We start from the raw sequence: 27,725 nt of genomic DNA on the forward strand, positions 1-27,725 counted from the left end.
AGTGAGCCAAAAATTGGTAACCTATGGTTTAGAACGATCGATTTAAATATTTTTATTTTTGTGCGAAAGTAAAAATCTAATTTTTGAAAGTCAGAACAAAAGTCGTTATCTAAAATGTTAGTAATATAGTCCTGAGAGGGTGTTAGTATTTTACAAATAACCCTGTATTGTATATGTATGTATACCTATACGAGATGGTTGAAAGTAATCTACTTAAGTATGAAATCAAAAACGACCATGGATACCTACTCTTTTTCAAGGAATTTCAAATTTTTTTTATGATGGGTAGTGACGGGACGAACAAGTTGTACCCCACAGACTTGTGTCCCTAGCTACACGTCTGTTCATAGCAATTGCAGTGCCACTCTAGAGCTTTAAATCGCAAAGGTTTGGCGGGCACCGTCATTGCACCTGTCGTCTTAAGGTACAAGTTGACAAGTCCCATGTGCCTGTATTTAAAATGTACTTACTATAATATTTGTTAGACTAAAAAAAATTCACAAACAACTTGCTTTTTACTTCCGTCATTTTGTTCACGTAAAGCGAAACTTATTGAACAAAAGAGTATCCCCAATTTTGAAAAAAAATAAAATTACTAACGAATACGTCACGATAGTGGCCAGATTTATTTTTAAACTGGAAATAGTCAAAAGAGATTATATATGCACGTTCATCAAATTTGTATTACTTTGACAATATTATGGTAATTAAGAAGTGAACTGTTAGTAATGTCGACTACAGAAGTGAATATACTACCTGTCGAATCCAAAGAACATTTAACAATTGCAATGTCGACAATTATTATAATTAACCTGAGAACTCAGTGCGAACTAATTGTAATTGCTCATACAATTTAATAAGAGAAGGGACAATACGCAAAAAACCTTTGCATATAGCATTTTGAATGCGCATGGGACACGACATAGAATGTACTTTAGCAAACTGTGTACGTTCTTTGGATTGAATATCCGTGTGTGGCTCTGTGAACGAATCACGATCAAATTCGCCTCTCTTTTCAATTATTAACGATATAAGAGTAAAAAAAAGCACACTGAAGGAAAGTGTTAGGTTTATAAAGTGAAATTAAAATTGAGAATTAAAAATTATGCATTACGTACAAAAATTTTAAAGCATATTCAAAAAGTTCTTTCTTAGAGATTCGAGTAGGGAAGGAATATTGTCTAATTTTACTTTTTGGGAATACCCTTGAAATACAAAAAAAGATACATATTTTCTGAAACAGAAGCTTTTTTTTTAAATTGAATCTGTCGATAGTTTCTGTAACGTCAACTTCTGTGCACGATGATGGCTGTTTTTATTTTACAAGTATATGTTACCACATATTCTTGGAAAATAAAATTATATCCATTGACTTTTTATTTGTAAGATAAAATTAATTTAATTAATAATTTTAATAAAAATAATTTTAATTTTAATAAAATTAATAATTTTATTTGTAAGAGAAAATAAAATTATATCCATTGACTTTTTATTTGTAAGTCAATGGGTATAATGTTATTTTCCAAGAATATGTGGTAACATATTCTTGTAAAATAAAAACAGCCATCATCGTGCACAGAAGTTGACGTTACAGAAATAATCAACAGATTCAATTTAAAAAAAAAGCTTCTGTTTAGTCAATGATTATACCTAAAGATTTGAGTCATAACTTTCATACAGAATAAAAAGGCATTTGTGTACATAGTTTAGCCCTTAATACACAATGTACTATTATGTACTTTAGCTTCCACTGAAAATCACCGTCACAGCCTTTTCCTGGCGGTGATATTAGCTTAGTGGATCCTTTTACATACGCCACAGCCGCACACATGACATCTACTTAGTACACAATGGTGTTGGCAATTTTTGTGGTCATTTCATTACCGATTACTAAGAATTATTTTTAATACATTTTATTTAATTGTTTTTGTCATTCTATTTTTATTTTTGTTTTAAATTAGTTTTATCTTTTTTTTTTTAGTTCTTACTGTGTATTATTGTGTTGTGGCGTTATGTAATGAAATGGTCTCTAATCTATTGCATACTTGTACAGTTTTATATATGTATATGCTTATTGGTATACAAGTATATTTAACATCACAACGACGTTGAAAAAAATAATTATGCTACCAACGTCTAAATAATATCATATAATCGCTTAACGCTCATGCATATTAATGCTCTGTGAGGAGGATTTTGTCGATCTTTTTTGTATCTACTGTGTCATGATTTAAAATGAAGTAATGAATAACCAGCATAATTATTAGTACATTGTGTATTGGTAAATAAGAAATTATGAAGACTCTTAGAAGCCCGAAGTTGAAGACTGAGGATTTTCGAAGTCGAGGTTCCTAATTCCCGTACCGCCCGGGTTACGTATACCTAATCTTTTTATAGAAATAAACACAAATATAGATGCATGAAAAATAAGTATCACTTCACAAAAATCACAAAATATTATATATTAATTCTTATAGAGATACAACTCCAACTAAAATGTTGTAACAGGCTAAAACGTATGCAGCCATGATGTATGCGACGTAAAATAAATCATTTCAAAATACCAAAAATACTGCAGAATTTGAATTTATAAAAGTAATTTTGTAAAATATAGTTCAATTGCAAATGTCTTTTTTTCTATACCTCAAGCTTATGCGAAATACGTTCAGATTTTTCGAGCATAAAAGCTTTTTGCTTAGTGTTGACGTTAAAAAGTACAGTGTAATTAAATTAAAAAATAAATCCATTACTGCCTTAAGGCGGTACTGAAAAAGTCCGTGGGCGTAATTTAGAACATTACGATCAACTTTGCCTGCATGTTAAGACATTGTTTACGAGCAAGTGTGATAAAAAAATTGAGTCTGTTGCCGAAATAAGTTACGTGTTAACTTAGATGCTCGGGAAACTCAACATCGTTTATGACTCATCTTCGAGGTTGCGCCGGATCGTTAGAGACTGTAAATTTACAGTATTCATCAACTTGGTTTATGATTATTATATTACTGAACAGTGTAATGCGACACTGTGAGTAACACAAAATTTATTGTGAGGTTTGAACATTTATTAATATTACATCGCTACAAGTTACTCTTGGTGTACATTATAACAGTTAATACTAGTTGGTTTATTGTGCTCATTGAATATATAAACATATTGTATATAATACATAAGCAATAACTTTTGCAAAACGTTTTCAATGGCGGATGGTATTGTTCGCGAGTGCTCTGGATTATTATTATTCTGTTGTGGAGGTGTCTACGTCACCAGGTATTCTACCAAGCAACTGTTTTAATTATAATAGCAGTTTCGTCACAAACTTCAATAGTTTACAAAAGAGGTCACGCATGACACCGACCAGCTCTATTTGTTTAGACCGGCAGCGGTAGCGGTTTTCCAACAAACTGTGGCTCACTACCTACTTGTTGATTGTTTAAACACCTACTTTGTTAGAAGTCTAGAATTTCTACGTGACTCAGGTTTGTTCTCAATATATTTATAAATGATTTTTGTAAGTTTACATAAGCGTAGCATCGAGCAGCATTGCGACTGCAGCACAATTGCAAGAAACCAATTGGAATGCAGTTAACGTAAAGTCAGTACGCTAATAAAAAGGAAACATAAATGTATATAGAAAATTTAAATGTGTTTTTTGTGTGATGCCAAGTGGCGGGACGAGCAAATTGTGCGCTTGGAGGTAAGTGACACGCCCGTCCTGCAATAGTAGTTGGATTGCACATGCCGTTCAGAGCTTTTAATCGTAAATATCTCAGGGGCACTGCACTGAGCTGAGGGTAACATACCCTGTTTACAGTATGAAATAACTCGAGTTAGCAATTGACATCCAATTATTTCAATTGTATTGTGACAATTCTGGCGCACCCAAGAAAATCTATTATATGACATTTTGTATGTTAACGGTGTTAGAATGTGATGAACTCGAAAACGGTTGACAATTATTTGAACTGCTTTCAAAATGCAATTTTGTAGTCGGGATGCAGTCCGATTGTTGCTCGTATGACTACGTATTAGTGATAACCCTGCAGCGGGCTATATATGTATAGGCTGATAATGATACAAACATATCAACTTAAGCCATAATTATTATTTACGGAACGAAAACCAGAACGTGATTCAAGAGATGATTATAGAAAAATACAAAATTAATAATAACGTATCTACAAAGACGAAGAGGAAACAATATTGTTTATAATCAAACAATCATCCTAATCTATACCCTGTAGGTATTATTACGGTAAGGTAATAAGTCGTAAACGGATTTACAATAATTTCCCTGAGTACCTGAGTTGTCACAAAACAATGAAAATTGTGCAAGAAGAATATCTAATTAGATATTGTTGAGAGAGAACAAATACATAATATCTTTCGGAAACGAAACGATTGAGAATTTTTTCATAAAATTAAGGTATAAGACTGTAAGAATTAAGATATTAGTTTATTGCTTTTGTTTTGGGGTCGCCAATTATCTTGGATGATTTAATTCTGTACAAAGGTGTAAAAATATATCAGAGTATATAGGCAGTATATCTTTCCGTCTCATTTCAAGCGACTCCAGGCAGACCATCCCAGAAAGGAACAGCGCTTGGAAAAAAGCACTGTCTCAACAATTAAGGTTTGTTTTACTTTTCGTGGATACCATACTGTTTATTTATATCAAGTGAAATCATTCATGGTCCACCCTTGCACAATTCCAGCATGTGCCGGCATGGCGACTCGCACTATTGTTATTTTTTTAATTACGGCAATTTCCCAGACGCTCTCATCGGTGACACGCGAGCGTTAAAAATACCACACCGTCCGTGTTAGGGTCAGTTCACACTTAGTCTTACTTTTCGTCACATCTGTCGGCCGTCGTACTCGTTGTTTTTGTAATAAGTCATTGAACGCATTGCAAGGCAAGGTTTACAACCAATTTGACAAAATAATATTATTTGTGAAAGAGAAAACCACTTAATATTATTGATTATCTAGATTTTTGGTCTCAATTTTTTGTTAGTGTTCGTTAAGAGGAATTAATATACTATTGTAATAATATAATACACTGTTGTACGTAGGCCTTTCTCAATGTGTGCCATTTTGCCCGTTCCTCAGCCTGTCGCATCCGTTGCCAGTCAGCGTCCTTTCGCAGTATCACTTAACCTGACCGGAAGGCATCCTACACTACGTTTGCTGAGAAGTGCTCTCTACCCAAGAACTTTATTACGCGTTGTTCGATAGTAATTAATGGGTTACGTCTATTCAGATTATTGGCTACTTATGAATTTACGTGTTTGGTTGATATTCTAAACTAGAGTGTTTGAGGTGATTTCATATTTCTACAAAGAAATAATTATAAATAAATACATCTAGTGCTACCGATAATGGTTACCATAACGAAATTTTTAATTGCCATGGCCGTGACGGTTCGTGACCAATACTTTATGTAGTTGCCTATACATCCGTGGCCAATGATAATATACTTATGGGTTATTTGTTTTATACGTTATGTTAAACATATAGACAGAGCGGACCCGGAATACTTTGCAAGTTTTTTTAACTACATTTTTTATCGAGGATAACCAGTTGATAATTCTGCCTGCCCTACCTTACAGAACATAGGTGCGCACTTATCGGATGGTGTCATGAATTTATTGACACAAGGAAACATGAGTAAAAATTGACACATACGAAAGTATTGGAAAATGGTGTATTCACTGTGGCCCTCTCCCATTCGAAAATGAGCACGGGCGGTAGGTGGCACCACCGAAGCAACTGAGAACCGTTAAAGGATCAAATATGTCAACCGTTGCTAGTGCTACAGCTTTCTACTTTTTGAAAAACCTGAGGTTCTAAGTGCCGCAGGCAAAAGTCCTGGCAAAGAAATTTTCAATTCGTCTCGATTGGTGCTTCCTGGAGGCTGAGGGAGGATAGCTTAGAAGAGGCTTCCGCTAAAGAAGTCTTTGATCTATCCTTAGACCAAACATATACCAGCTTCCACGACACGAAGCATTAATTTTGTTTAGGCATATCTAGTATACGTTATTTAACAATTTTTTTTGACGCTATGACTTCTTTCCTTTCAAGATTAGAACATTATTCTCTTATTTATATGTAGATTTATACTATAAATATCAGTTAAGGAACATGAAACCTGTTCCCGTGTGTTGGTTGAGGAAATAACCTATAATTTTAGGTGGCTGGTTCATATGAAGTGTTCGTGGAAAGGTTTATTAGTTTTTGTGCCGCATTCTCGAATTTGCTAGTGACGTATAAAGTTAAATATCCCAAGGTTGCTGTCGCCAGCGATAGTCATGCCTAGAAATGTCGCAACTATTTCTATAAACACTTGTCAATGATCGTGTGTTGTTGCGATCGCAGCGCCTGAAGCAAACACGTAGGTACGGTTCTATTTTTATAGAGTGCAACTTAATATTTTTAGTAGTGTTACCAAGTGCCAAGAAGTAGTGTTACGACTGTACTCTTAACAGCAAGATTATTTCCGCTAGGATCCCTTAACCGCTCACCACACTCATCGACACGGAATCGCATTAAGCTGATCAAAAAAGCTTTACCTCTTTTGAAACGCAGAATGGCTTTTTCGACCTTATTGCATGGACACAAAGCTTTTTCTGAAAGGCTCATGTCAATTTCGCGTTAGTAGGTGTGGTGGCCTTAAGCAGCATAATATCTTCCACTTGGACAGTGCTGTGAGCAAAACTGTTGTGTTGTATTTTTGTTCAAAATTTAAAAGTAAGGAATGTACAGTAATACGTACTATGTTTGTAGATGTGTAGAAAGGAGCAGTTAGTCCCCGCGGTATCGCAGGGTCGTCTCAAATAGCGCTCCAGTCCCGGCGGCTACAACAGGATGACTCTCGTCAGTCCACGTCAATACTAACGCACAGCTCCACTTCGCTTCAGCACCACTCAGCATTCACTCAGCGTTTGTCGCCAGCGATTAACAGCAACATCGTAAAATTTAGTTTTTTTTTTTTAATAATTATGTAAATCAACTGCTAGTTTGGTCAATATTCGTATGTTTACAAAAGTTGCGTAGAAAGCGATAAAGCAAGAGATTGTTCTACTTTTCGCTTATTACCTAGAAATGTTTAAAACAAGCACTCAGCAAATATCACGAAACAAAGACGTATGAATGTCGTATCTCCGTATATATCCGCACGGTAGTGTGCACTTAGCTTAACAAACAACGAAATCTTTACTATTTGTATTTGCGTTGTTAATTTCAAGTTATCTTATTTCGATAATACCTGACTGCGATATATGCTTTTTTGTTTAGCGGATATTTTACATAGTATGTGAAGCAACTTGGTTTTTATTAAAAATATGTTTACGTGATACTGTATAAAATTACGCGGTTGTACTAATTATTTAAATACCCAAACGAAACAATACAGATCCGGTTCTTGTTCTCATAAAAATTATGATTGGTAATAAAACTTTGTAAGCTTGACCTTGGTGAACAGCATGCAGGTAACATAATTCAATATAAACATGTTGAAATTTCAGTAATAAAATAATAATAGTAATAAAAACCCAAAAACAAGACCTAGTATGTGTGCGCAGCCGCACTGACCGTTTCAAATTATACATTCTCAAGATTTGATTAAATTTTATGTTCTTTAATAAACTATTTCGACTAGTTTTGTTATTTACGTAAACCGACTATGAAACATTACTGTAATAATAAGTTTCAGTTAGGAAAAATAGAATTATTTTCTTTCTTTTCAACTTTCATTTTTGCAAATATTGATTTATAAGTCAATATGCCAATATGTTTATAAGCCAATATGTACCAAGGCCAAAATATTTTGGCGTCAAAATGCCCAGTCAAAATAAAATTTACGTTATGCCTACAATATAATGGCAAAATGAGGCAGGTAATAAAATCGTACGATGAGACCTTCGACCGTGTCGTCGTTATTTTATTACAATAATTACATTGTTTTGTTATTGTACTAAACACTAGTTCATGTGTGAAGACAGGACAGGTTGTCAAGATACTGCTTATTGCTACCCATCGTATAGAAAAGAATAGACAATTATTTAATATCATAAATATGCGTATTTTTAAAAGGTATGTGTGTTTTCTATCGAGATAGATAACAAATTGTGTTATTTGGAAAATATCTGAAAATTATACAGCGTCAGCGACGTTTTGAAGCTATGATATTTGAGTATAGCCGGACAGGGTCATGTAATGCAGTTAAAAAACAAATTTTGTGTAAACTTCAAAAAAAATGATCAAAAGAAAGGCATTTTATATATTTAGGATATCGACTGTGAACTAGCAATCGGTATTATCTCAATTTTGACAACTTTACAGGATGGAGAAAATAATTGTTTTGCGTTTTTATATATAGCATCTGGCTTATTAAATAAAAATACGTAATTTTTAAATATTTTAATTACACACATTTATATACACTACGTATTTTTATTTAATAAAACAGATGCTATATAAATGATTTTTTCTTCATCCTCTAAAGTTGTCAAAATTGAGACAGTACCGGTTGCCAGTTCACAGTCGATAGTCCACATAGAAAATATTACACTTTAAATAGTGAACCATACTAAAGAACGTCACAGCATACGATAGCAACAATTTGAGACAAAATGTATAAAAGTTATGATAAAAACAAAGAGAAATTATTTGAATTTATGCATATGTATAACCATTAAATGTACTCATAATTAATTAAAAAAATTATAAAACTTAGGAGAAGTGACGAAACTGTCTGTCACATCTCTCTCTCTCTCTGTCAAATCTCTAAAATAGATAAAAAATTGTGTTATTTGGAAAAATCTTAAAATGTACCCAGTATGCAGGATTATTTGTAAAATACTAACAACTTCGCGGGACTATGTTACTAAAACATCATAAACAATAACTTTTGTTCCATGAATTTTAATAATTAATCAAATTTTACTTTTGCACAAAAATAAAAATATTTAAACAGATCGCTCTGAACGTTAATAACTCTGTGCCATCACATTCACCACCAGTTATTTTTACGAATGAGATAGCACGCGGAAGGCGTTGCTGAAGACCTTACTTACTAAATGTAGATCGAAAAAGCGTCACACAATACAACAAAAACTAAAAAGTTTCTTTTTGGTAAATATATCATGTTTTGTAAAAAGTCATGGTGCAAAAATTATAGTTTATGATGGTAGTTTTGCGAGGTTGTCAATACGACTGTAAATTTTTTTTATGTATTCTACGCAATAACTTTTTTACCGAACCGATTTTAATGATCCTTTTTTGTTCAAACGAGGGTACCTCAGTATTAGTTCCATTTAAATTTGAAGAAAATAGTTCAACTCTAAGGGTGGCAAACTAGGGGATGAATCCAGTTTCGCGCAATTCCAGGTAACCGATTTCAATGAAATTTGGCAATAGATGTAACTCTATGAACTTTTTTTTAGTACCCTGTACTGAGATTATGGATTATGAATTAATAGGAAGTCCGTATGAACCTATATGTCATGTCACTTCTAGGTACGAGTCTCCTTTGAGCAGTGCGTTCAGTTAATTAGAAGTTGAAGTTAAGTTGTTGAGTGGTGACACCGCCAATAAGTTCCTTTTGTATATTACATTAGTTGTAATTAGGCATTATAGGTTACACCACAGACCACATAAATACTAGTACACTCAGTTGTCAACAAAAGTGTTGAAATAAATATAATAAATGTTTGTAATTTAAGTTTCTACTTAAATAATGAAAGTTATTGTAGTTGTAGTCTTCTTCTAAAATCTAATCGAATATGAAACATACAATTATGAGGAAAAATCTGTTTCAATACCTTTATATTATTTTCCTGTTTGTTCTGCACAATTTTCGTTTGGGGCTTTTTTCAAAAGCAATAAAAACAAAAAACGTGTTTAATTTTGTCATTATAGAAATATTCAAGTTTCGCATGTGTGAATTATACATATTATTGAGAATATTTGGATTTCGCAATTTTTTGTAAATGTTTGCCGGCTTAAGGACTTGCAAATTACACTGAGCTTATCAGCGTGAGGGATATGACACACTTCGCCCTTAACGAAGTGTTCAGAGGGCACATTATTCCTGATTCACGTTGTAAAATCGATTAAACTGTTATAATGGAATGTCGATTACTTTGCTACGTGGTGTCAGCGACATGACGTTCCTACAGAAGGACGTGACGCAGGTACTATTCGAGTAACGTGATGAGTTGCCTTTGTTTTGTCGGGAGCCATTAATGGACTATAGCAATTACCTATCGACTAAGTAAAATATCTATTAAGCTTTTGTCATTTACAACTAATCAAACAAACAAAGGCGATAAAAAAGTAAATACTCGTCAAGATTTTTTTGGGGAAACCAAAGAGCTTTTGGTTAAACGACGGATTTTTTAACCAAGCAATGGATGCTAATTATGCGTTTCAAAGTAATTTTATCGCAATAAAAAAGTCGTCGCAAAGATTTGCCACAACAAATTATTAACATTATTCATTAACGGATGCCCAGCGACGATAAATAGCCACAGCACGAGCTGGTGTTTTTGCTTTACTCTTAAGTGTGTCGAGGTTTAAAACATTTGCTTTAAGTGTTGTTGTTGTTGCTGAGCTCTTTTTGGTGATCGGGCCTAGACTAAATTTGCACCTAAATTTGCAGAGCAAGCATTGACTTACAAATAAATGGACGACGGGTCTGATACAAAAACCACGAAAAAAATGACCCAAGTCAACCTATTTAAACTTAGTGACATTTCAAGGAATATGAAAAAGCTAAAACGTTGAATTTAAATTGTAATGTCATCGCAGTACTGTCTAATTTTGCTTGCTTCGCTGTCAGTCGAACAAACGAAGACTAGGCCATATAATTGTAAGTCAATGAGAGCAAGCATTATAATTTCCATAATCAATAATGATTGTAATGAATATTATCATGTTTTACTATCATGATATTCAGTTATTTTTGTCGCAATGGTATGGCGCAGACGCAGCACAGTGATTCGTCTAGAACTAGCTAGCTGGACAAAAGTATTTTCGGCGGCATTTAGTTTTGAATGCCTCTGCTAAGTCGAATTATGAACATTTCCAGTGTTCATAATCCTCGGATTCTACCGAACTAGGTACTTCAGAAATTGAAATGCGTTTTAGAAGGAGCAACATTTTTATTTAGAAAATAAACAGAAACAAAATCTAATGTTATTATAACCAATGAATTATGTTAAAATAAAAATAAATTAGCACAATACGTGTATAATTAAACTACTTACTTACTAAATAATAACTAATTAACTAATGTAATACATTAAACTTACTTATTATTCTACTAATTTAAAACTTTTACATTTCTAAGTTATATCAGTTAGAAATGATTATATCTATATGAGGTCATTCGTCGTCCCTGAGCTCGTCCTCCGAAGAGTCGTCAACACAATAATCTTTGTGACTAGTAACAGATTCGTTAGGAGCTATAATTATTTTAGGAAAACTTGGAATAATTAAGTCTAAGACTTCGGAAGGGAGACAACCTATCTTCTTTTGCAGAATGTCCCTGAGGCTATTAATTACAGGATCAGATGTAATTATTAACATATTAAGTAAGTCTGTGTTCGTGGCTATACGTGACTGTTTTCGTGCATTATCTTCTCGAAATCTTCTGTAATCTTTATTTCGAGCTTCTTGAGCTTCTTCAGAAAGCTGGCCGATTGGCAAAAGCCGATTGAATAATATCTGTACTATGTACAAGTAATTTATGTACAGTTGTTGGCATGTAATACCACGAATACAGACTCAAATACAGTTTTCTTGTTTCTTGTGCTATATGTTGAAATTTTTCTAAATTGATATCATATCCGGATGAAAGTGTCCTTAGTAAAATATCGAAATTCCTTATCAATTTCAGCACGCAACTACGAACAGTATTCCCATCATTAGTATTGCCAAACCCTGGTTTTAGTTTATCTACAACTAAATCCATTTTTTCTTTAAAACTTTCTTGTATAGTTGCAGAACGTTGTTTCACAAGAGCTTTATCGTTTGCGTTTCATAATTGCCATTTATTTACACCAAGACGTTAGCTGATGTGAAGCAAGCATTCGAAGCAACGTATCCAAGCATGCGATATAGATAAACCAAAGCCCAAGTTATTTTTATTAACTACAAACTCGTGAGGCTCTTCATTCATTTGCTTTGGGGTAGCTTCACAAATATAGTATTTTTGTGCTGAAACAGTTTCGGTCAAAGCATTGAAGACTACATATTGACAACAATAGTTTATTTATGTCCTCCAGCACTTTATTTGTCTCGGACACGGTTATTTCTTTGGTTTCTTTGACGAACATAAAGTTTATTGGTTGACAATACATAGTGGATGATAGACGAGGGTTCTGTCAAACAATGTTACCACTTTCATCGTGTAATTGAATCGGTACAAGTGAAAAAAACAAACAAAAAATCATCCGTATCTTCGGTATTGGTGAATTTTTGTTTGTATGTGCTGTGACCAGTACTTCCGTCACAACTCCACTTGCTCACTAAAGTAAATGATAAGTCTCCACCAGAAGAACAAGCGTCAATAACCTGACGTTGCGCTGATATTAATCGCTGAGCAGTATTATCTAAATAGCTTGAAGTTGAATTTCGGCTCGCGTTTCAGTTATTGTCACTTGTTCATTTGGTGGTAAAGACGCTTGTTTGGCTTTTCTGAGACTATAAAATGATGGAAATACCTGATGCCCAGCTAGCATACTCCACTTCCGTGTCTGTTTATAGGTGTGACTTGTAGATTTAGAGTCGACAAAGTACGCTAGAGCCTCCTCACTTGTCAAACACCTTTGTTGCTTGTGTTGTTCACTCCACCTTTGCAAGTCACTATACTTTTCTGGGCTTTCACTAACTTTTTTGATTAATTTGGCTACACTTCTCATTCCCGATAACCGAGAAGATATTTTAGCAGCGGTCGTTAGTTCTTCAGAACTTCTGGACTTGACCAAATCGTCAACACGTCGCCTTTTTGTTTTGGCACTTGCATTTGCCAAGTCTACCATTGGTCTTCCTAGATTAGATGGCAATTGGGATGAAGTAGACGCTTCCACCATGTCTCTAGCCACTCTGCATTAGTAACTAGAAAGCGGTCTCGCATTCTTTTTGAACTCTCCCATTTTTCCAATAATTTTGAAGAAAAACGAGAAATTGTTTCCTTGATTCTCCTCACAGACTGTTCTGCTATGCCACTCAGATCACGTTGTACGCATATAAACTGATATATAACTTAGTTTCGGTAATTTTTTGAGTGTTTCACCCGTTTTTCAAAAAAGTCCCTCTTTGGGACAGTGAAACTACTTTCTACAAAAAAAAGATATTAGGGCAAATTTCGTGCAAGAAATACCGCATATTATACTAGAGAAATGAAAAACATATCTTTGGAAAAATTATCGATTCAGGGAGAAGAGGGAATTTTTACTTTCCGTCTTTTGAATCTGAAAAATGTAAAAAAAAGTGAATTTAACAAATTTGCGGGACTTTTCCTATTAAATGCCTCGTTGCTTTTTGAATACAATAGTACCAAAAAATAACACTTACCTTTGGTTATTGAATCCATCACTTTAAATAAACACAACTTTTAAAATCAACTCGGGAAACGTTACGATATCAAGAGCGACAATGCAACTAATTCCATGCATTTAATCTAGTTGTCTTAAATACATATCCTTAGTACTAATGATCAATATCATTAGTGCAAAAATCATACCATATTATGTTCGATCCTTGTATTAATAATTCGAAAACCAAATTAATATTTAAATTAAATGAACGTTTAATTACGGTTAGCCATATATGCGATTGGAAAATTGTTGGAGTATGTATGAACAACTATTTTTTTGACTTGTTCAAGAGCCACATCAGAAGTTCGCCGACGTTTATTGTTTCACGTCTTCCGTGAAAAGATAAGGCAATCAGGTTTTTTTTTATAACCAAAGAATCAGGGTTTTGAGTTGCCTTCATAGTCGAGTTTTAAAAAAAGATACGTGGTTATTATAATACAGATATATCTACTTCACAAAGAATTTGTTGTAGAAAAATAAATTTTGAATGCGTATAACGAATGTATTCATTTACCTAAATGTATTGAAGCAGACAGTAAGCTGTGTAAATAAAACCCAACGCAGTCGTAATTTACACCATTCAGAGCCTCTTTTGTATTTTCTATGTGCACGGCATAATATAATGTGTTTATTTTAATTCGTTGTAGGTAATATTCATTCACAGTATTCTGCGAAATTTAGTTTTTTTATACACAAAGACACATATAAACAAAGAATATTTCTAATATTACGTGATGGCAAATAGATTTCTCTTATTTTAATAGAAGGACGTGCCTGTTGGAGATGTTTGCCATTGGTTCAGTGGGTGATTTAGCTAATAAACTGTACATAAGTGTTAGTTACATTTTGTACAATGTATCGTTAGTTGGTTAGTCTCTTGATTTGTTATAGATTTTTTATGGAGATTATGTCTATCTGATATCCTTTAAAGTCAAAAATTGCATAGAATACTGTCACAACATAATAATAACGAAGCACAAAATAAATTGTTGTAACAGTTACAAACATTACAATAACTGTACATAAGATTTTTAAAAGGTCCCTTTGATTAAATTACAAAAACAAAAATTATTTAAAAAATCGCAATTTGCAGTGTTTTAATGTTCTGAAGTTCTAGCCACTTTAAAATAAAAAAAATTGATTTAATATAAGAATTAGAACGGAAATGTTTTCTAATAGAATCATTAATTTTCAAAATTTTAAATTTAGGCGCCAATCATTTTGTTTTCGTTTTCGGTAACATGACATTCGCTTCAAAATACGACTTTCAACGTCGTGTACAACGTGGCGTAGCTAAGGTGAATAATGACCAGTTGCCAGCTATAGTTGACGTCAATGTATCGCAAACTACGGAGAAATTATTAGCGTAGTTCGATGCCATTATAATCGTAATATGGCCAGTCATTTACAACATATTAGTAAAATAAAAATCACTATAAAAATTACCTTTTTTTAATACAATATCAAGTGACGGGACGAACAAGTCGTGCACCTGATGGTAAGCTACACACCTGTCCATAACAGTTACAGTGACACTCAGAGCCTTAAATCACAAGGATCTGAGGGACACTGCCACTGCGCCTGTCACCCTGAGACATAAGTTAACAAGTCCCATGTGCTTGTAATTTCACCAGCACCCTTACCCTTCAACACAGGAACACAGTAGTGCTGACATTACTGCTTGGCGGCAGAAATAGGTAAGGTAGTAAATAGGAAGGCAGCACTTCCCTGGACGGCCTCTTTCACGAGGAGCTCTACTACTTCTAAATCCATTACCACACTGATTGCCCGAACTAAAACAGGGGATGCGTGTGTAAGCATAGACACGAAGAAGTTATAGACCTAGTTTAGTTTTGTTTTAGAAGTAGAATCCTGGCGATAAGTCTAATGAATATCCTAAAGAGAAATTTACCCACAAATTGTTGGTAACTGTTGGGGGTCCATTACCAGTTTTTAGTGGTACCTAAAGGTAATTTTCTACAAGGAAAAAACAATTTATCAAATCGTTCGAAAATGATTTATAAACACTTAGCTGACTCCCATTCTGCACTATTTTCCTGCAACGATATTTCTTTATTAATGAGCTTCTATCGAAATGGCAGAAATGTATTGAAATGAGTGCAGACTTTGATTACTGTAGAAAATAAATGTGTTTTGTAAAATATTTTTTTGGTCCATTTCTCCTATAATAAACCTGTAATTTCATACATATTTTAATGTCAGCACTTAAAAGTAGTCGGGTGTTTTGTTATTTTTCATAATTTTGTTTTGTTTTTCATTTATCCTTTTAACATGTCTGACCGCAATGTGACCACGTTGATGGATTATGTATGTCAATTTGCAAGTTTCACATAATGGCATTTAGCGTCCGCCATATTGAATTTATGAATCGCAGGGTTCATCTATCGAAACCAATATTAAAGATGGGTTGAAGTGTTTAGGCTATAAGAGAGAGGAAATGCGTAAACATATCCTCTTACGTAATTGTGTAAATCATTACCCCCTTGTGATTCACCGTAATCGGTTAAAAAATGTGTTTAATATTTTGGTTATCTGTAATCTTCGTTAAACAATCAAATAATGTACTACGGCATATAATATGATGGAATAATTTTTAGGGGAAGACCTGATAAAAACTAAAATAAGCTCACGTTTATTGCAGAAACTACTGAATATCAAATAGTATTCTAACGTTGGAAGAATGACGCCATTATCGTGAATTGTACAGCACGGGATCGTCTAATTGATACGGTCGTTTGCCAGATACGATAGTAAAAAATGCGATGGGAAAAAAGTATGAGCACAATTGAATTTTTTTTCGACGCAACGTGAATCCCAACCATGCCCAGCGTGAAGAATTACTGATGGAGTTATTGCAAAAACACCCATGTTATGTTACTAATGGTCGTTTTATGAAAAACATGACACCAGGTAAGGTCTTGCCATTTATTATAAAATACTTCTTTTGCATGTTTTATTTAATAAACAATAATGTAATTATAAAATCAGGCCGAGCAAAAAATAAGAATAGTCTAAAGACTACTTTACTCTTTTAGGCTATGCTTTTTAAGTGTAAAAGATTGCAATTCTGCCAAATATTTTTGTTTGAAAGTTTTCGTGTACTTTTTCCTTTGTTTTTTTTCCATCCTCAGACTTTTGGTGCAATTTGTGTCCGTCAATGTAGTTTTTTTTATAGTATCTAATCTAACATGACTGGTGACTTAGTTTAATGTAAATAGCAAAAAAAGATTGTTTGCGGAACCGTCAACTACAAAAAAATCAAATATATTACTAAGTTTATATAATAAGATTCCAATTAAGTTTGAAATGAGTATCATTGCTAATGATTATAAATATACAAGTCACACGAATTTAAAAAAAGAACTAGCGTTGTCAAAATTGTTTCGCGTGTTCTATGTTATTAAGTATTTACGACACTGATTCCATAATGGAGGCTGAGGAATTAGTAGTCTTTTTTAAAAGACAAAGGCAATTGTTATTAATCTGCGGTATTTTATAGCATGCCCTACAGTGTTTGTTTACATTTAAAAATATAAATCTCCATAACACACCTGCATATACATAAATTAAACCATACGTAGTTCGTGGTGAAAAATAAGCAATACATTGTGGTCCTTCTTGGAGTTGACACAATATATATAGATATAGAGGAAATGACTTGAAATTGTATCAACGTACGAGTATGGTATTTTACAAAATCCGGTAATTCGTCTAAGATTTTTTCATGTGTTATAGATTTATATATACCTTATCCAGATAGCCAGTTAATAGAGGCATGGGTCTCCTCTCGAGAGAGGGCATAGTCCACCACCCTGGGCTAATGCTAATTACACATTTTCCCAGGGATTGTCAAACTTCTTCAACGTGGAGGTTCCATCACGATGCTTTTCTTTTCACCGAAAAGCACATGGTAATATTGTTGGTAAGTTTCAAATTAAACTTCGCACGTAAATTTCAAAATTCAGAGGTGCGAGCCCAGACTCGAATTCACGGCGTCTGTTTGAGAGGCGGTAGGTCAAACCAGTAAGCTAACACGGCTTTTTTAAGTATTTCCGTTAAATTGAAAATAATGTTGTCCACAAAATGACCACGAATGACTACACGTTAAAAAAAAGTTGGACGAACATGTTTATCTCAAAGCACGTGTTGTCTACAGCACAGTAAAATTATTAATACACTGTGTTCACGTGTATTGAATGCTCAAAATCTATACGTAAGAGAGAATATGTACCGTTATATAGGTGCACACATTATATGTACGTATAAACATATTGGTATGTGGGATATATCGAAGCACAAATTTGGATACTGCTATGATAAAGGCACACACATTAAAAACTGGTTTTGCAAGGGTCGATGCGTCGCGACTTCACTTGTTATTCGTATAGGTACGTGTCTACATTTGTTTCTGTACCTTTGCCGAGGCTGCAAGCAACAGATAACATCTAGATGTCGGTGTAATTGCTGTTACTTGTAGAAACTTGGTTGTATAATTTCAAGGAACCTTCCAGTAACAATTATTGTAGGACTTCTTCACTTCCGTAGAATTGTTCTTTTTCTATGATTATATGCATTTGTGAAGTTTACGTACGCACTGCTGATGATTGTATCACAACCCCACGATCAGTATTTTCGATAATGTTTCCCGGTTTTCCCAATTCGAGGCCAGCAGCCGTAACATCGCTAAGATAAATAAGCTTTCTCCTTTTGTCACGCCGTATATGGATATAGATTTTAGCGAATATTTTAGTGATATTATATAAGCCGACAACGGGGTTACGAATTTACGACTCTGACGAAATCAATTTATCTCACTCGCTGCAAGCGGTTGTACATCTTGCATGAACTCTTTTAACATACTCATCTTGTTGTTGTCATATTATTATCCTTCATTATTGCAGGTGTTTTAAAATGACTGACGACAGTTTGTTGGGGCATATGCTCTGATTATATTACTTATATTATGATGACATACATGTGTACTTATTTAAATGACTTCTTCAGAAATGAGTTTAAATGATACTTATTTTACGTGACCAGCAAGGATAAAAAATAATCAGCAAAATTGTTTTACGCATTCTTCGCTGTTATACTATATTTTTATAAACTTGAGGAAAGATCACACCGCGAGCGAAGCCAAGCCAAGTTAGCTTAGCTCACATTGCCGCGTTTTTTATGAGATCAAGTGACGGGACACACCTGTCCATAACAGTTACAATGACACTCGGTGCTTTATATTGCAAAGATCTGAGGGACACCGTCACTGCACCCGTTATCTTAAGACATAAGTTGGTAAGTCCCACGTGACTGTAATTTTACCAGCACCCTTACCCTTCAGAACCGAAACGCAGTAATGTTCATTACTACTTATTAACTGCCTCCGTGATTGAACGGTTACCATGTCGGACTGCCACGCAGAGTTCCCAGGTTCGATTCCCGGGCCGGGAGAAATATTTGTATGACCTACATTTATTTCTCTCATGAGTTTGGGTATAATGTGTGGTTGTCTACAAGTGTGTCCATGGCACCCGCGTCACAGGGTTTTCCCTAGTGCGGGGCTATGTTGAGTGTGTGCGTTATTATGCGTTATTATTACTGTTTGGCGGCAGAAATAGGTAAAGTGACAGTACTTCCCTGGACGAACTTTTTCACAAGGAACTTCAACATCACTTCAACTTCTTGAACACTTCTTCTACTGCTACTAAAAGCATGCAATAAACTATGCGAGGTAGCTAGCTGCATACAACTGCAAAAATGTAAGCCGTTTATGTGAGACAAAAAAACAGATTTGTTTTTTTATTCTTTCAAATGGAAAACAATAAATTGCAAATTACAGTTTTTGTGATTGCGGTTCAAATTGACAGTTACCTACGTTAGCAAGGTCGTACCGACGATTTTTCACCTTCTCTATCGACTGACCGCATGACACGCTACTGGTTATTCAGTACGCAGATGTGACCCAATAACAAGTGGCTTGATACACAAACACGATGTTTCTAGTCATTTTTAGTGTAGTTTACTGGCTATACACCTCACCCCGCCTCATACAATAGCGGCAGAGCGTGTCGTGTCGGGGGTAGACTAGATTTTTTCTTGTCTGATGCCAATGCAGTGTACACTGTTCGTGTGTAGAGATGAAACGAATTCTTGCATAGACCTGGCGACTTGTTTTAGCGTGGACACGCGCCCTAATGGTCTGACCTATCGCCTCTCAAACAGAGGTCGTAGATTCTAATCCACACTCGTAGCTTTGAATTTCTCGGAATTTATGTGCGAAATTTAATTTCAAATTTGCCAGGAGCTTTTCGGTTAAGGAAAACATCGTCATGAACTACACACAAAACACAACCTTTTGGAAACGTGTGAATTCCATAACACGCATTGGGTGGACTATGGCCTTAAGCCTCGCCTGAGAGGAGACCCGTGCCCAGCAGTGGGATATATATTTATATATCTCTCTATATTTATATATCAATAACTCATTTGAGTTATTGATGAATAATTGTATGAAAATTATGTGTTTGTAATTTTATGTAGGTCTACGTCGAGTTTGTTTCACATTCACAACCATAAATCGTATCAATAATATAGTGACGTAATTCGACATGTAACATTTTTGGGAAAATGGCAAATCAGATTTAGAAAAAATAGGCAACGTACGATATAAAACTATGGGTCGTATTCCAGAACTCTACTCAATGCTCAAGTCAGGACTTGAGTATTGCAGTGAGCACTGAAAATCATACTCAAGGCCTTGCCATTAGGGTCGTATTTCCAGTGCTTGAATATGTATTGAATATATATAGCATACTCAAGTCTGCTCAAGTCCTGACTTCAGCATCGACCGTACTTGTCGTGGCGCCAGTGACCAACAAGCACCACTGTTCGTCATCTTTTTCAATTAATTTCTAATAAGAGGACAATTTTTTTTATCATAGTAACACGTTTATTATTACGTATGTTCGTTATTGGTGAGTGTCGATTATTAGCTAGTTAATTAGTGGATTTTAGGTGTTTATTATTGGAGATTTAGAGAAATTCTAGTTTAGGTTTTTTTTTTAATAATTACAACAGCTTTTTATGAAAGTTACATAGCATAATATTTCTTGAAGATTATATATGTCAAGTATACTAAAAGTACACTATTTGCGTATGTTTAAAAAAGTTATTTTAAATTAAAAGACATACTTTCCTTAAAATGTCGATCATTGATACAATCACCCTAACATATCTATTAGAATTTAGTCACATTTGGTACCAAGCTAATGGTACATTAGACTAGTGTCACGTACGTTATTTTTATAAATAATTTTTCTAACTTTCTCAGTTTTATAATTGCGTCACGTCATAAATCAGGGTGCAAAATATGCATTAAAACTGTGCGAAGACTACATCTGGCGAAGGATGCGCAGACGCAGATTTTGTGCGGCCAATAAAAAACACTTCAATGGAGAAAGTGAAATGTGAAATCTTTGTCAATGCCACTCGAAAATGTACTTCTTTTACAGCAAAGGACTTCACTCGGAACTGTGTAGTCACATTTTTTAGAGAATTGCACAAATACATTGATTCTTCTATACGTAAGTTATAAACTTGATGTTAAATAACGTTGTTTTTTTTTGTTCTTGTCACTCCTCGTCGATTTAGCATGTTCAAAGGCGAGGTTCAAAGCTGCGCAATATTCTAATGAAACCAAACTTGTTTAACGGTTGCATAACAAGAAAGCATTTTAAATCCACATCCGCGCGAATCCTTTATTTGTCAGCAAAATCAATATTTCCTTAAGTTTCTGAAGTTGTTTCAACGGCTTGCAGTTTTTTAACAATATTGTTACTATGAATTTTGCCTTGGAATTTTATTTCAATACGTAATTATTTTGTGAACAAAGGCAAATGAAGAGTCTGTTAAATCAGACGTTTCATAAATTCATTCAAAGCGGTGTCGATTTTTGGTAAATTTTAGTCGAATTGTTTTGTGGCAAAAAACAAATCATATGTCTACATACGACAATTATCAATTTTATTTGGTGATAGACGTAAGGTTAGTTAAACAAGCTTACTTAACGGTTATCATATCCAGAAAAAAACTATCCAAGAATAAAGATTCATACTTTTCGTAAGTCCAATATGGTCGATTAATAAACTTAGCATAGGCTAGCTCACAAGGTGTTTGTATGAGGAGTCATCAAATAATAATTATGATTATGATAATGACACGGAAGAAATACTAATGTCATTAAAAAAACCAAGAACTTGGTACAATTCCTTTGGTCGGTTGAAGTTTATTGACTCCATTGTGTTGATAGAAGATTGGAAGAGAATTGAGAAAACCTACCAAATTAAGAATAAAATGATACCTACTTGTTTACCTATGCCGTGTGACATTAAAAAGTTATGGATTTTTAATCCAAATTTGTAAAATTTAAAATGTGAACAGAATAAACACTTTATCTAACAACTTGCCCTCCTACTCTATGATATTATGTTCCCTTAACTAGAACAAATATTTGATTGTTTAAAGACGAGTAGAGCACAAACATAATAAGGAAATGGTATTTGTTTCTCACTCATGCTATTCGGGTAATTTACCTAAAACCTTCACTTCAAGAATGCAAGAAATACATCGCATCTACGACCATAAAGTTCTGTGCTGCTTTACTAGTAACTGGAATGAATTTTATATGTGTCAAACACATTGTCAATATCCTGTATGCGATAATAACTTAGTGGATGGAAAAAAAATTACAATAAAGTACCTATTTACAATTTATAAATTAAGTGACAATGTGTTCCTTTCAGTGAACCCATTTTGCTATTGTATATTGTATCAACGTCAGGAAGTCAAAACGAAGGGTCTTTGTTCTAATTCTAATATGATTTATAAATAAAACAAGGTCTGGCAAAGTGTGAAATTGCGTAATAACATAAACATATTTATGTGGTAGTATGCGATGGAATTGCAGGATTTAATTCTGCCTGTCCCTTTCCGTCATCGGGGAACTAGACGTAGCTTGAATTCCACTATGTTGTGAATATTCCAAGAATTAGTATGAAGCTTTTCGCTCTCACATTGTATGGCGAACGATTAAGGAGTGGAATTCTCTGCCTGCAGACTTATTCCCTGAACGCTGTCTTGAGCCTTTTCAAGGCGATAATGAATAGGCATTATTTAGGTGTGCATGCTAACATCAACGACCTCATCGTCTCTTGTCAACAGGTGTGATGGAGATAAAATGCGCACTTATTTTTTTTTATAAACAAGTTATATTTAAATGTTGTCATACGATGTAATGACTAGCGAAGTACTAAAATATTACGAAGAGATTATTAACAATATTAACTCAAGATTTTAGTGCAATATTGTGATTATAGTGACGACTCATAAACAAAAACTACAACCACAGTGTAAAAAACATACAGTGGGACATCGCCTTTGAAATATCGCGAAATGCCGCTTCCGTCTAGACGTCAGCGTCACACCGCAGGGTTGTCACCACGTGTTTTTTATTTAGATGAGAGGTTTTCTCACAAGTCGTTTTATAGTATGTGCAGTGGTTGTAGTGCGTAGTATACAAGGAATATAAATTAAAAAATATTTTTATTTAAATATTTGAATATTCTCATTTTTTCCAAGCTTATCCAATTATTGGGTTTTCCACATGCTTCCATCCGAAGCTTGCATTTGAAAATATAATTAGCTACTTCGTTTAAGCATTGTGATGTGAAGGGTGACGAGACGAACAAGTCGCGTGTCTGGTGGTAAGCGACACGCATGTCCATAACAGTTGCAGTGCCACTCAAAGTTTTCAGTAAAGATTGGAGGACCACTGGCACTACTGCCGCGACAAATGCCATTTTTGTTTGTAATGAGCACCTACTAAACCAGCGAAGGCGATTCATAGATTAATTTTATTTGAAAAATTCGTGTCCACCATCTTGGATTAAGAAATAATACCATATATGAATACATAATGAGTAAAAGCAAGCAGCTTGATTTTAGTCGCGCCGCGTTGTACAAAATATTAAAAAATATTTGCAAAATGTAATTTCATTACTCATAACTCCAAAAATATAAAATTATTTGACTCACCTTTCTTCTGTATGCGGAAACTGGTGAAATTTAAGATTTTTATCTATGCGAGATGAGGAATGAATGTCCACTGATCAAATCACTACAACAGTCACATGAAATATTTATCGTAAATGGAAATATTAAACCCTGAATGGTACGTCCCGAGCGAGTGTATGGCAGCTCGGGCACTCACTCGCCCCTCTCTCGCCTCGCACACCCCATACGATTGGTCTGTCTAGACGTGTCCGTTGGCCGATTGTAGGAATTGTTTAAACTTATCTCCAGCAGTGGATACACTTATAAGCTGATATGATGATGAGCATGATATGTAACGATTTAAATAATTAAACGTGGACAACAGTAAATACAGTCGACTAATAGACACCGGTGCATTCATCGCAGTCAAGTGTAAACGCGCACAAAGTTTAGGAATTCCGTTCCATAAAAAGCAACTCAGTGTCCAACGTATAGGTGGAAATATTTACTATTGCAAGACTTTGTTTACTTAAGGTTAAATTATGGGGACTGCGAGTTTTGACCGTAGATTTTGTTTTTGCGAAAACAACCATGTGGAATTGATCGCATTTTACGACCAAATTTTTCTGAAGAAGTTTGAAGCAATTTGGAAAATAATTTTAAGCAACTGAGTAAGCAAACTGGTCAAACATTAAATATTAACTTTTCTTGCCCACCTAGTAGTAGTTATTTGACGGTCCCCAAATATAAACATAAATTTATCTAAGTATTATGTGTGTTTAACCGAAAAACAGCAAAATATGAATAAAAATACTAAAAGCACTAGATTGCGATTGCGACGGATTTTAAGTCGGCTCACGGTAAATAGAACAAAATTAAGTGATTTTCATATTTGTCAGTTTAATAAGCAATAATGAATGCATAACACGTAAGAATTTCACTTTCTGTAATATATGTGACCATAGGACCTGTAACGTGCACTAAGCGTCGGTTTGTTTCAAAAAACAAATACACGCGTATTAAAGCCGTATAAAAAATAGTTATACCATTACCTAAATTTAAATAGGTTCTATACGGAGGAACAAAAAGCAAATGAAAAGATATGTGCTAAATATCGTGACGTGACACACCTTCTGCTCGGGATGCACGGTCCATTCCGTTGTAATCAGTACTGAAAAAATCGGCCTCCTCTAGTGAAAAAAATGACACATGGTTACTATTACAACGTGTAGTCTATATACTTCAGACATTTCAATAATCAAATTAAAGACGATAAATTTTCCCTGCTCAATATTACGGAAGTCTTCAACTCTTTACCCTGATCAGTAAAAAAGTTTCTAGTTTAGATTTGTTTCAGGAATTTTATTAGATTAGATAAGTCAAGTCAGATTTAAATTATGAGACATGATTGAGATATACTAAGACAAGTTTGTTGAATTTCGACGACATTTGACTACGCGTAATCACAACTAATTTCAATTTTTACAAGAACAAATAGTAATGTAGTTGAAAATGGTATATTAGCTGATTCTGAAAAAATCAAAGTAGTGAAAACTTACAATTACAAAGCGCGGATGAAGGCAAGCGATTCATCGAACTTGTGATTTGTTGCCGCAAATTTATAACAACCTTCGCAGGAATACCATGCCCTTTGAATGAATTAAATATTTAAACACTGCCATTTGTGTAGTCTGACGATTGTGAGGAATCTTTTCAGTCGATTTAATCGGCTCTAATGAAGCCATCAGTTTTTCGGTACCCAGAGGGTTCGGAAAATAGCCAGGTTATAATAAAGACCTTATTATGATGCGAGACGAATTAGTGAAGGATCTGGATAAAACATGTAAGATATTAATAAAAAAGATAAGATAATAAAAATTTAAGAGAAATGCGTAACAAAAATGAAAAAACTAAACAGTCGAATTGAGAACCTCCTCCTTTATTGAAGTCGGTTAAAACGAAAATAATATATGTGTAAGAACGTCTAAAGCATAAGTAATTTAGACGATAGGCGTGTAATATTGAACGACTTTCACGCAAGTGACAATGTTAATGAGAATCAGGCGAATGTTGGACAAGGCATAGAAATTTTCTTTTTAGGCCTTGCATGGCAAGGATGCTGAAGAATTCATGCAACATGCATGCACTGCCAAATGCAAAAATAATTTTTGTTGAAACAAAAGAAACGATTCAAATAACAAGCGTATCGAATTATGCGTTCGAAAAAGAATAAAACGAAATATTAAGTCAGCCCTTTATATAGAGACGAATACGGCCAATGCGTTCACGTTCAATGTGAGCTTACCAAGTTTATAGGCACATATCGTGTTCGATCGTTTATCAACTATTTTGTATGAGATTTGGCATTCCTCGGGAAATCGCTACCGATCCAGGGCTAGAATTCATCGACAACAGAAAGAAAGAGGTATGCTATTTGCTTCTATTAAAATAATTGTTCTCCACGGCATATCATTACTCTACAGAAGTCGCATATAAGACCATGACCAAACCCTTGATTGCATAAGTATAATAATGTCTTCCTTACTCTACATCGAGTCCTGTAAATTTTTTGAAGTTTGTCATATTATAAATCAACAGCATATAAGTAGGTATAATAATTAGATTATATTATAAGAACATTTGTATTTTTTTTTAATTACTTATATCACAAATCATAGTACTCAATCAGTAATAAATTATCTTAGTGACGAGAGATAGTATAATTCTCCCTTTGCACCTAGTCCTAAGTGATAAGTTAATGTCACTGATAAGAAAAGCTCTGTTATGTATAATTAGTAGATATAAATAACAATTGTTATATTGCAACGGTCACTTATATGTGCAGCGTATATTCTTAGTTGTAAAATTTGATAGTTCTGTCACGACTAAACAATTAAAGATCTTCGGTTCGTGTTTTGATCATAAAAACCACTTTGAAAAAGTTTCCTTTTGTTTTTGTTTCAACAAAAAACGCTCATCTGCTAGTAATTATACTTTGACTAATTTATTACTTACAACATACTATTATGGCACCTAAAGCGTACACATAATGACTTTTATGTATTTATTTTCGTATCAAATACCAGGTCTCGTCTATATAATATGAAAAAATAAGCAACACTTCAAAGTTTTACCATAGACTACAAATGTAATTATAATTTTAGATACCATTAATATGATACAATAATAATAATGATACTAATAAGCGCAACACGCAGCTGGAGTTATATTTTATTGACGACAAATTTAGTTTCGGAAAACGTCGATACATTATACGAGGCCATCTGAGAATACCTAGGCGGTTACCGAGCCAGTTAGTACCCATTGTGCGATGGGGAACCAACGTGTAATGATCTCAGCTCGACAAGTACGGCAGTAGCTTGTCGAATAATGTTTCAACTAACAATCGCTCATTAAGTACAGGCGATACCCCGAAAATTGCATGCAATCTAACAACCATGTGACACATCCTTAAATAGCTAAAGCAATAAGAATTTATTGTTCCAGGAAATCCTTTTTTTATAGAATAGGTTTATTTATAGTAAGTGACCTTGAAAAAAAGGTTATTTCAGCAATCTTTATATAAACTTTGCGTTAACAATAAACCGGAGGAAATAGAAAACAAGCCATTTCAAAGGAAATATTGTGTTATTTCCGTTAGCGATACAGCTGTAGAGTAATAGCGTCTCATTGAATACTTACACTACGACACATTCATTTCTATATTCCATTTTGTGTGGGTTCATCTAGATACAAATATATTATCGGATGATCTACACGCGAAATAGGCGCCTTGATATCGAGTTGCGGACGCGCTCGTCACACCTTACCATATCATACCATACCATTACCGGATGATTAAGGAACATTCAAAGGAAAAAAGCTACAGCAAAAATTGTAATAAATGGCTAAACGATTGTGTTCGATGAAGCACGGGAAAGTAGGCGTGTCATGCAGCGAAATACGCAAAGGAAATTCCACTGTTCGATCGCCCATCTCGCAAACTCGTTTATGATACCGTTTAAGTGTTGGTGACTCGTATAATCCAAAGCTCTT

At 34.3% G+C, this 27,725-nt stretch overlaps 1 protein-coding gene across 2 annotated transcripts in view; it reads right to left on the minus strand.

The window, feature by feature from the left end:
• Nucleotides 1-27,725, minus strand: part of LOC113239834 (UNC93-like protein) — an 85,927-nt gene that overhangs the window by 34,622 nt on the left and 23,580 nt on the right. The window contains exon 2 of one of the 2 annotated variants that reach the window (XM_026476979.1): nt 6,773-6,854. The exons of the other annotated variant lie outside the window; for it this stretch is intronic. The gene's annotated coding sequence lies outside the window, so the exon portion shown is untranslated. The remainder of the gene's footprint in view (nt 1-6,772; nt 6,855-27,725) is intronic. 2 annotated transcript variants of the gene reach the window in all.

Source organism: Hyposmocoma kahamanoa, unplaced genomic scaffold (assembly GCF_003589595.1).
Source record: "Hyposmocoma kahamanoa isolate Upper Pololo Valley unplaced genomic scaffold, ASM358959v1 100021, whole genome shotgun sequence".
Lineage (NCBI taxonomy): Eukaryota > Metazoa > Arthropoda > Insecta > Lepidoptera > Cosmopterigidae > Hyposmocoma > Hyposmocoma kahamanoa.